The sequence below is a fragment of the Hyla sarda genome, chromosome 11 (assembly GCF_029499605.1).
Source record: "Hyla sarda isolate aHylSar1 chromosome 11, aHylSar1.hap1, whole genome shotgun sequence".
NCBI lineage: Eukaryota > Metazoa > Chordata > Amphibia > Anura > Hylidae > Hyla > Hyla sarda.
This window is the reverse complement of record NC_079199.1, coordinates 103,763,113-103,771,728: the sequence shown is the minus strand read 5'-3', so window position 1 is coordinate 103,771,728 and position 8,616 is coordinate 103,763,113. Positions and strand designations below refer to the sequence as shown.

Genomic DNA, 8,616 nt, shown 5'->3' with positions numbered 1-8,616 from the left:
ACGGTCCGGAGCGGCGGGGACACAGCGATGGAGGGCGACATCCAGGGCAGCGGTGACGGTCCGGAGCGGCGGGGACACAGCGATGGAGGGCGACATCCAGGGCAGCGGTGACGGTCCGGAGCGGCGGGGACACAGCGATGGAGGGCGACATCCAGGGCAGCGGTGACGGTCCGGAGCGGCGGGGACACAGCGATGGAGGGCGACATCCAGGGCAGCGGTGACGGTCCGGAGCGGCGGGGACACAGCGATGGAGGGCGACATCCAGGGCAGCGGTGACGGTCCGGAGCGGCGGGGACACAGCGATGGAGGGCGACATCCAGGGCAGCGGTGACGGTCCGGAGCGGCGGGGACACAGCGATGGAGGGCGACATCCAGGGCAGCGGTGACGGTCCGGAGCGGCGGGGACACAGCGATGGAGGGCGACATCCAGGGCAGCGGTGACGGTCCGGAGCGGCGGGGACACAGCGATGGAGGGCGACATCCAGGGCAGCGGTGACGGTCCGGAGCGGCGGGGACACAGCGATGGAGGGCGACATCCAGGGCAGCGGTGACGGTCCGGAGCGGCGGGGACACAGCGATGGAGGGCGACATCCAGGGCAGCGGTGACGGTCCGGAGCGGCGGGGACACAGCGATGGAGGGCGACATCCAGGGCAGCGGTGACGGTCCGGAGCGGCGGGGACACAGCGATGGAGGGCGACATCCAGGGCAGCGGTGACGGTCCGGAGCGGCGGGGACACAGCGATGGAGGGCGACATCCAGGGCAGCGGTGACGGTCCGGAGCGGCGGGGACACAGCGATGGAGGGCGACATCCAGGGCAGCGGTGACGGTCCGGAGCGGCGGGGACACAGCGATGGAGGGCGACATCCAGGGCAGCGGTGACGGTCCGGAGCGGCGGGGACACAGCGATGGAGGGCGACATCCAGGGCAGCGGTGACGGTCCGGAGCGGCGGGGACACAGCGATGGAGGGCGACATCCAGGGCAGCGGTGACGGTCCGGAGCGGCGGGGACACAGCGATGGAGGGCGACATCCAGGGCAGCGGTGACGGTCCGGAGCGGCGGGGACACAGCGATGGAGGGCGACATCCAGGGCAGCGGTGACGGTCCGGAGCGGCGGGGACACAGCGATGGAGGGCGACATCCAGGGCAGCGGTGACGGTCCGGAGCGGCGGGGACACAGCGATGGAGGGCGACATCCAGAGCGGCAATACGCTGCTACGTGCAGACACACTGAAGCAATGTGCGAGTCGCCGGCGCATGTGCATTATACTTGCACACGTAGCGACCGCTCCCCCTGCTCAATGATCTGGGCTGAGAGCTGCCGTGATGCGCGAGTATACTGCGCATGCGCGCTGCGACTCGCACATCGCAGTGTGTCTGCTCGTAGCGGCGTATTGCTGCTCCGAGCAGTCCCATGTAAAGGCAGCACATAGAGGTCCTTCAGTGGCGGATCTGCAGCAAAATACGCTGCGAAAATCAGCTCGTCTGAACGTACCCTAAAGGAGTGATTTAGGAATAGAAAAACAGCACCACCCCTGTCCTTAGGTTGTGTGTGGTATTACAGCTCCGTTCCATTGAGGTAATAATACACAATCTGAGGACGGGGTGGTGCTGTTTTTTTAGCTCTAGGTTTCTATTTCTTGATAATTAACCCTCTAAACCAGTGGTCTTCAACCTGCTGACCTCCAGATGTTGCAAAACTACAACTCCCAGCATGCCCGGACAGCCAACGGCTGTCCGGGCATGCTGGGAGTTGTAGTTTTGCAACATCTGGAGGTCCGCAGGTTGAAGACCACTACTCTAAACTTTTTCGTGACTCATTCTGTACAGTTACGGCATGCTCTTCGTTAGAGATGAGCGAACTTACAGTAAATTCAATTCGTCACGAACTTCTCGGCTCGGCAGTTGATGACTTTACCTGCGTAAGTTAGTTCAGCCTTCAGGTGCTCCGGTGGGCTGGAAAAGGTGGATACATTCCTAGGAAAGAGTCTCCAGCCCACGGGAGCACCTGAAAGCTGAACTAATTTATGCAGGATAAGGCATCAACTGCCGAGCCGAGAAGTTCGTGACGAATCGAATTTACTGTAAGTTCGTTTATCTCTACTCCTCGTCAGGCACATTAAAAGGTGCTTTGTCAAGCGTTTTATAGGGTCAAATCTGATTGGTTCCCTATTTTAAAGGAGTGCAACTCCAGAGGAAAAGTTGCCCAGTTCCCCATAGCAACCAATCAGATCGCTGCTTTCATTTTTACCAAGGCCTCTGCCAAATGAGAGAAGAAATCTGACTGGTTGCTATGGGCAACTGGGCAACTTTTCCTTTGCGTGGGTTTTTATAAATCTCCCCCTATTATGTATATTGTTGTCACTTGCCCCTTGTCAACTCCAATCCCGGCCAATTTTAGGAGCCATCTGTGATCCCGGTCACTGCAGGGACCCCCAGTATAACACAGCCAGTCATTCTTGTGTACCCCCGGGGACTGATTTTGACGGGGTGCGGCGTGCAAGATCACGGTGGTCCCCAGCGGCGGGACCCCCGCCATCAGGCATCTTATCCCCCTGGATAGGGGATAAGATGTCTAAGCGCCGGAGTACCCCTTTAAGGGTACGCTCACATGTACGCAGCAGGCTTATGGCCCCCTCAATGCAAGCCCCCTCAATGCAAGCTTATGGGAGGGGGCGTGACAACCCTCACGCCCCCTCCCATAAGCTTGCATTGAAGGGGGCGGAGCGTGATGTCACACGGGGCGGAGCCTTGATGTCACAATACTCCGGCCCCGCCATCGACAGTAATCAGACCCGGAGCGAACACGCTCCGGCGACTGATTTTAACGGGGTGCGGCGTGCAAGATCACGGGGGTCCCCAGCGATCAGGCATCTTATCCCCTATCCTTTTGGATAGCGGATAAGATGTCTAAGCGCCGGAGTACCCCTTTAAGGGTACGCTCACATGTACGCAGCAGGCTCCACATACCAGGACGGGTTTGACGGCGCCTTTGTCTGCACAGGAATGGTGACATTTTGGGGGGGGGGGGACTTTGCATGAATTTTAGTGGGTGATAAAACTTCTGTGGGACTGCTGGGGACCCCCGTGATCTTGCACGCTGCACCCCGTTAAAATCAGTCGCCGGAGCGTGCTCGCTTCGGGTCTGATTACTGTCGATCGCGGGGCCGGAGCATAGTGACGTCACGCCTCCACCCCGTGTGATGTCACGCTCCGCCCCCCTCAATGCAAGCTTATGGGAGGGGGCGTGACAACCGTCACGCCCCCTCCCATAAACTTGCATTGAAGGGGGCTGAGCGTGACGTCACACGGGGCGGAGCCTTGATGTCACAATACTCCGGCCCCGCCATCGACAGTAATCAGACCCAGAGCGAACACGCTCCGGCGACTGATTTTAACGGGGTGCGGCGTGCAAGATCACGGGGGTCCCCAACGGCGGGACCCCCGCCATCAGGCATCTTATCCCCCTATCCTTTTGGATAGGGGATAAGATGTCTAAGCGCCGGAGTACCCCTTTAAGGCAGGCTCCATATACCAGGACGGGTTTGACGGCGCCTTTGTCTGCACAGGAATGGTGACATTTTGGGGGGGACTTTGCAGGAATTTTAGTGGGTGATAAAACTGCTGTCGTATGGAGGGAAGACAATGTGCTGTGTGTGTGTACGGGGCCCACGGGTCGTATACAGTCAGATGGGTCTTAAAGGTAGAAAACTTTTTTTTTTTTTTTTTTATCAACTGGTGCCAGAAAGTTAAACAGATTTGTAAATGACTTCTATTAAAAAAAATCTTAATCCTTCCAGTACTTATGAGCTGCTGAATACTACAGAGGAAATTCTTTTCTTTTTGGAACACAGAGCTCTCTGCTGACATCATGAGCACAGTGCTCTCTGCTGACATCTCTGTCCATTTTAGGAACTGTCCAGAACAGCATATGTTTTCTATGGGGATTTTCTTAAAATGGACAGAGATGTCAGCAGAGAGCACTGTGCTCGTGATGTCAGCAGAGAGCTCTGTGTTCCAAAAAGAAAAGAATTTCCTCTGTAGTATTCAGCAGCTTATAAGTACTGGAAGGATTAAGAATTTTTAATAGAAGTAATTTACAAATCTGTTTAAAGGGGTACTCCACCCCTAGACATCTTATCCCCTATCGAAAGGATAGGGGATAAGATGTCAGATCCCAGGGGTCCCGCCGCTGGGGACCCCCGGGATCTCGGCTGCAGCATCCACCTGTTGCGGCTTCTGGCAGCGCTGGAGGCTCTCATCCTAACGGCACCCGACCACGTTGATGTGAGATTGTGACTTCACGACTCCGCCCCCACATGATGTCCCGCCCCCTCAATGCAAGTCTATGGGAGGGGGCGTGACGGCTGTCACGCCCCCTCCCACAGACTTGCATTGAGGGGGCGGGGCTATGACGTCACGGGCTCCCGACTCCAGCGTAAGGAACAGTTTGTTCCAAACGCTGAGCTGCGGGGTACCCCTTTAAAGGGCCGGCACCAGATAACGTGTCTCACTAGTTACGTCCTGAGAGGTTCCTGCTAAGGACATCACTGAGGCACAAGGCATGTTTAGGGAAATGTCTTGTATATTAAAGGGGTACTCTGCCGAAAAACATTTCTTCTCCTATCCAAAGGATAGGGGATAAGATGTCTGATCTTGGTGGTCCCGCCTATAGGGACCTCCGCGATCTCCAGCACGACACCCCAGTCATCCGGTGCACGCAGCAAACTCCGTGCCGAATGACTGGCGACTACAGCCGTCACCCCCCCCCCCCCCCACCTCCCATAGACATGAATGGAGGGGGCGTGACAAGCTTTCGTGTTCCAGACGCCACCATTGCCTGACCGGAGATCGTGGGGGTCCCCAGAGGCGGGACCCCGGCGATCAGACATCTTATACCCCATCCTTTGGAGACGATCAACAAGAAAATGATGAAGCCGGCGTAGACAACATAAAAATAGCGCAAACTTAGGTCTTTTGGTGCAAGTCAATGTGAAAGTGAAATAAAAACTTGCAGCGTGCACAATTTCGCAGGTGTACGCCAATTAATAAATTCCCCCCCAGTAGTATATTAAAAGGTGGCTAAACTATTCGTTATTAAGTGATTAAAGGGGTACTCCGGTGGAAAACATTTTTTTTTTTACGTCTTTAAATCAACTGGTGCCAGAAAGCTAAACAGATTTGTAAATCTTAATCCTTCCAGTACTTATTAGCTGCTGAACACTACAGAGGAAATTCTTTTCTTTTTTGAACACAGAGCCCTCTGCTTTACCCTTCCAGTACTTTTTAGCAGCTGTATGCTACAAAGGACATTCTGTTCTTTTTGAATTTCTTTTTTTGCCTTGTCCACAGTGCTCTCTGCTGACACCTCTGTCCGTGTCAGGAACTGTCCAGAGCAGCATAGGTTTGCTATGGGGATTTTCTCCTGCTCTGGACAGTTCTTGATACGGACATCAGGGGTCAGCAGAGAGCACTGTGGACAAGACAAAAAAAGAAATAAAACAAAGAACAGAATTTCCTCTGTAGTATTCAGCAGCTAATGAGTACTGGAAGGATTAAGATTTTTAATAGAAGTAATTTACAAATCTGTTTAACTTTCTGGCACCAGTTCATAAAAAAGAACTGCAAGAACTCCGATCCTGGCCGTTTAACCGCTTAGATGCTGCGTTTACTGTTAAGACACCTGATTGGCCCCTGCAATGCAAGACAAGAATAAAGAAATTGAAATGAAGAGGTTAAATACGCCGCCATAGTTGATTGAGGACACTTCAGTGTAGTGATAGGACACAGAAATGATGTCTGCGGGACATTGTAATTACACCAAAACACCACCAAAACACCAAAACACCACCAGGTCACACTTCATGACAATTCCTGCAAATTTCACGTGGGTTTACATCAGTGGTCTCCAAACTGTGGCCCTCCAGCGGTTGCAAAACTACAACTCCCAGCATGCCCGGACAGCCAACGGCTGTCCGGGCATGCTGGGAGTTGTAGTTTTGCAACCGCTGGAGGGCCACAGTTTGGAGACCACAAGTTTACATCATGGACTCACTTCCTCCCACATATTGTTCTCTCCATCCCGAACTTTGCGTAATTCTAGAATTACAACAGCCAGAATTAGAGATGTGAAATGTTTATCCCATTCAGGGTAGATGGAAAGCTGGATATCACCCCCAACAGGCACTGTAATGGCGATATTCATCCTGGTATAGGTATGAACGGCAAGAACGGTGCTCGCATAGGCTTAGCAGTGTTACCCCTGTGTCATGTGGCATTCAGGGTAGACGGAAAGCTGGGTAACATCTCTCTAAAGCATAATTCTGTTCATGAATACAATGCAGAAACTAGCAGTGGAGACTGACACGTACAAAAGGAAGGGAGCAGTATAACTACACCATAATGTTGATTTATATACCTTTCAGGGTTGGCAGAAAGTTGGGTGACATCTTTTATTGTTAAAATAACTTCCAAGGTGCCAAGGGACAATGGGTACCTTAGTTGGGAAACACTGGTGTAAGGTCCTTAGTGACATAGCGACTGACAGGTCTGGATAGTCAGTTCTGCTACGCCTTCGGCTGTCCGGGAATGCTGGGAGTTGTAGTTCTGCAACAGCCAGGGGCACCTTGGTTGGGAAACACTGGTGTAAGATAAAGGTTTTCTATATAAGTGGAGTTCCCCCTTAAGCAATTGTCCTTAGTGACATAGCATCTGACAGGTCTGGATAGTCAGCTCTGATACTCCTTTGGCTGTTCGGGCATGCTGGGAGTTGTAGTTTTACAACAGCTGGAGGCACCCTGGTTGGAAAACACTGGTGTAAGGAAAGGGTTCTCTATATAAGCAGAGTTGCCCATTAAATGATTGTCCTTGGTAACATAGCAACTGACAGGTCAGGATAGTCAGCTCTGCTACGCCTTCAGCTGTCCTGGCATGTTGGGAGTTGTACTTTTGAAACAGCCAGAGGCATCCTAGTCAGGGAACACTGGTGTAAAGTAAGGTTTTTGTATATGAGTGGAGTTCCCCTTAAGCAGTTGTTCTTAGTGACACAGCGACTGACACGTCTACATAGTCAGCTCTGCTATGCCTTTGGCTGTCTGGGCATGCTGGGAGTTGTAGTTTTGCCACAGCTGGAGGTTCCTTGGTTGGGAGACACTGTTGTAAGGTAAGTTTTTTCTATATGAGTGGAGTTTCCCTTTAAGCGATGGTGACATAGTGACTGACGGGTCTGGATAGTCAGCTCTGCTACTCCTGGAATAAAGAGTAAATCAAAGAAGAGTTGACTCCAACCTGAGGAGGAGGGGAGAGGAGGCAGCAGGGAGGAGGAGAGGAGGCAGCAGGGAGGAGGAGAGGAGGAGGAGAGGAGGCAGCAGGGAGGGCAGGAGGAGGAGAGGAGGCAGCAGGGAGGAGGAGAGGAGGCAGCAGGGAGGGCAGGAGGAGGCAGCAGGGAGGAGAAGAGGAGGAGGAGAGGAGGCAGCAGGGAGGGCAGGAGGAGGCAGCAGGGAGGAGGAGAGGAGGCAGCAGGGAGGGCAGGAGGAGGAGAGGAGGCAGCAGGGAGGGCAGGAGGAGGAGAGGAGGCCGCAGGGAGGGCAGGAGGAGGCAGCAGGGAGGAGGAGAGGAGGCAGCAGGGAGGGCAGGAGGAGGCAGCAGGGAGGAGGAGAGGAGGCAGCAGGGAGGAGGAGAGGAGGCAGCAGGGAGGAGGAGAGGAGGCAGCAGGGAGGGCAGGAGGAGGAGAGGAGGCAGCAGGGAGGAGGAGAGGAGGCAGCAGGGAGGAGGAGAGGAGGCAGCAGGGAGGAGGAGAGGAGGCAGCAGGGAGGAGGAGAGGAGGCAGCAGGGAGGAGGAGAGGAGGCAGCAGGGAGGGCAGGAGGAGGAGAGGAGGCAGCATGGGAGGAGGAGGAGGGAGAACTGCAGACAATTCCCTTCCAGCAAACACATCACTGGGAGAGACCGAGAGTCCACAGCTGGGACCACAAACTGTGGGAAAGACCCTAAAGGAGGATTCCAACTCCCATCATCCAGGACTAAGGATATAACTGGAGGCGGCTGATCGTTCCCTGGGATACAAGAGGGTAAGTGCCAGCTCTTCTGCCAAGTCCTGCTGCCGCTCTCCCATACATGACAGGGGGGGTTAGTGGTGTAGACTGTAAGCTCTTGGGATTAGATTGGACAGACTGTGAGTGGTCGGTGACCCCTGACTAACAAAAAGGGAGCGGTGGATGAGTAGAGTGTAAGCTCTGAGGCCAAGGGTGGAGAACACCGATCCCTGGTAACAGGAGGATATTGTGTCAGCTTGTTTGATGGTTTCTTAGTTATGTCTGCTCCTGGAAAAGATGGGTGACTATGGGTGATTGTATATATCTGTATAGGTGACTGTATATATCTGTATGGGTGACTGTATATATCTGTATAGGTGACTGTATATATCTGTATGGGTGACTGTATATATATCTGTATAGGTGACTGTATATATCTGTATGTGTCTGTATATACCTGTATAGGTGACTGTATATACCTGTATAGGTGACTGTATATATCTGTATAGGTGACTGTATATATCTGTATAGGTGACTGTATATATCTGTATAGGTGACTGTATATATCTGTATAGGTGGCTGTAT

General features: G+C 53.5%; 1 protein-coding gene across 3 annotated transcripts in view; it reads left to right on the top strand.

The window, feature by feature from the left end:
• The first annotated feature begins 6,010 nt into the window (after positions 1–6,010).
• ARHGEF2 (Rho/Rac guanine nucleotide exchange factor 2) overlaps positions 6,011–8,616 on the top strand; it is a 157,062-nt gene continuing 154,456 nt past the window's right edge. The window contains exon 1 of one of the 3 annotated variants that reach the window (XM_056546930.1): positions 6,011–6,215. The gene's annotated coding sequence lies outside the window, so the exon portion shown is untranslated. Of the gene's footprint in view, positions 6,216–7,915; positions 8,068–8,616 lie in introns of those variants that run through there. The other 2 variants (XM_056546928.1, XM_056546929.1) reach the window with 2 other exon arrangements.